At 43.5% G+C, this 2,878-nt stretch overlaps 1 long non-coding RNA gene across 1 annotated transcript; it reads right to left on the minus strand.

Moving 5' to 3' along the window:
* Positions 1-904: 904 nt before the first annotated feature.
* LOC132597918 (uncharacterized) lies at positions 905-2,360 on the minus strand. The gene is made up of 3 exons (XR_009565425.1): positions 2,053-2,360; positions 1,399-1,489; positions 905-1,002 (listed from the first exon to the last, which is right to left on the minus strand). It is a non-coding gene; the product is annotated as an uncharacterized lncRNA (long non-coding RNA).
* Positions 2,361-2,878: the final 518 nt, after the last annotated feature.

Genomic DNA, 2,878 nt, shown 5'->3' on the forward strand with positions numbered 1-2,878 from the left:
AGATTCCAAAGGCTGAAGGTATTACTTCACTGAATTATACTATCATGTGTCCTGGGTCAACTCCTTAAGAGAAGAACTGTTACTTCCAAGTTGCCAATGTTACTTCCCTAATGATTCTGTGAACTTATTGAGGGCAGGAACCTTGTCTTAGTCAAGGTATATCATCCAACACTAGATAACAGCATTAGTACATAGCAGGTGCTCAAGAAATGTTCATTGAACAGAACTTAAAAGTTCTTTCAGTTTCTGGATGAATGAACTGAAAAGCAGAGTTAAGCAGAAAGTCTGCTGGACGTAGGAGATGGCTCAGAGTTTTGAGTATTTCAGACTCCCGTGTCATGCCACTCTCTTATCCCAATAACAAGAAGCTCAGAGAATGACTAACTGCTCCAAGGTATCAACCGTTCACCAGAGTGACCTTTGTTTTTCAGCTTCTGGTTTACTAGGAACTTTTCCAGCCCTGAAAGTACAAGAAGCAAGGGTTTGTGCTGAGTATACAGCAACCTCCCAGAGGAAGTGAGGAGAATTTAAAACATCAGGTTTCCATCCTATGAATATACCGCACAGACGTTACCCACAAGGTCCAGTTGTGCACAAAGAGGCACACTGCTATTTTGTCAGAAGATTCATAGACACACGTCCCAACCAGAGCTACCCAACATCAGGATGAGAACATTCACATCCCTGTGCAAGTTCCTGATACGCTCACATTTACAAGCGCAAAGCACAAGGGATATGTTTTCAAACTGCGTTTTAGTTAAACTTCAAAACATCTTCCAGAGAATTTCCTTACGTTTCCCTCCAAACTGGAAGACATTTACAAATGACAAAATGTGTCACCCCTGCAAACATGGATTGTTTTAATGGTGACCCTTACTCCTTGCCGAGTCTACTTTGCTTTGGGGCCTGAAAAGCGAAATCACCCATCCATCTTCCACTTGAGCTCACTGGCTTGTCACTGAAGAACTGCTGGCAGATAACTCTGTTGAGCTGCTCCATGTTCTACAAAATGAAAGCAAAACAATTACAAACTGCGCCATGTTGGATTTAGTAATTCTATATTCACATTACCCTTTCTTTCACTCATCATGAGTTTTAGTAGAACGCTTGAGTTAATGTAGAATACAAACAATACGTTGAAGTGTTGTATCATGGCTATCTATAGGTGAAAGAAACTAGAAAACAGGCATGTTGTCTTAAGGAGAATTTTTTTCTCTTCGGATGACAGAGTGAGAGATTCTTAATTCCTCAAGAACTAGAAATTTTATTCCATAACAACATTTTATGACATTATAACCACTAGTACGTCATAAAGAATAAGTTAGCCTATCACATTGCCTGATATAATAGAGCTAATACTTGTTTTCTACTAGCTTATTATGCCCAGGTTGCACTAACCTAATTAATCTTTCCAAGCATCTCATGAGGTAGAGGTTTGTTGTCTCCATTTCACAGGTGATGCAGTTTTGCCTGAGACGGATTAGACAACCTGCCCAAGAACAAGCAGAGGTCACAGGGCAGAGAAGGGACTCAAAGCCAGGGGCATCTGACTCCTGAGTCTGGACTCTGTGCGCCATTGCTACAGCATTGCAGTAAAGCTTGGTCAGAACAAGCATCTTTGAGACAAAACTATTTTGGTCTTGCTTTCAGTGAGTTCATAGGTTTGAGATGATCCTATTTTCCTCCACTCTCTACTGTCTGGGAGGGCGCCCCTTACCAGCCTCTCTCCTCCTTTCCTCCTTGGCATCTTCTAAGGCTGACTGCAGCCTTCTATTTCACAAAGCTCATAAAGTGCGCGCTCTCTCTCTCTCTCTCTCTCTCTCTCTCTCTCACACACACACACACACACACACACACACGCAAGAAGCCCAGGTGTTTGCACAGTCCCATGAATGAGCAGCTGTTGCTTTAAAAGGAAGGTGGCAGAGGAGGCCAGGGAGCAGTGGCTGGCAGGCGGTGTGTAAACTGTACAGAGAGCCACTTTCTGTAAGAAGGCTAAAACATATTTAAAATGGGACCACCTCAGAGATGAAATCTTCCCCCTCCTGTTACCTCTCAACCTGCTCCAAAACTCCAATGTTCAGTTTTTCCAAGCGTCCCTGCCCCTCCCTCTTCCCTGGAGTTTGATGATTTTCTGTGTGAACACTTGGCACATTGCAGAGCAGCTGCATTTAGGAGTCACAAACGATCGCCCAATCGCCGCAGTGAATTCTTTCCCCAGCTAACAGATGCACGTGCCCAGCCTGCGTGCCCGGCAGTCCACTGCCCACACGGGGAGACAATGAGTGAGCCAGCATCCTTTCTTTCCAAAGGGTTTTCCTCTCTGGGTTGGCTTTTGGATACTTATTTATTTCTTTTTAAATTACCTGGAAAAGAGGAAAGAAAAAGTTTCCATTGAGATCACCTTGGTTTAGGGAAGAAGAATGCCGTTGGTCGCGGGAGGGCGCTGTGAAGGAACAGAGCCAGGCGTGATTTGGGTTTCAGCTTCTTTCTATTGGAAATCAGCCTGGGGATGAAGGTGAAGGTCACACACCAGCTCCTGGAGGTGCTTGCTGGCTTGACTTGGGTTCGAACACCCCGGCCTCTTGAAATCTCCCCACATTTCCCTCCGAGAGTCTGAAATTCCCTACATTTTTTAGTCAAATTTATCCTTCTACTTTTATAGCTCTCGATCTAATTGTGAAGAATCCTGCCCTAATCAGAGCTGTCTTTCTATTTTACACTAAGTGAATCTTCTAAAGAGATACAACTAAATACATATTTTATTCCCAGAGGGAGACACAAGTCTTTGGGTAATGGCTACACATACTTTATTAATTCACCGGTTAGGGGAAAAAACCCATATTTTTACTTTTTACTGTGCTGGACTATTAGACCG

The sequence above is a fragment of the Globicephala melas genome, chromosome 10 (assembly GCF_963455315.2).
Source record: "Globicephala melas chromosome 10, mGloMel1.2, whole genome shotgun sequence".
Taxonomy (NCBI): domain Eukaryota; kingdom Metazoa; phylum Chordata; class Mammalia; order Artiodactyla; family Delphinidae; genus Globicephala; species Globicephala melas.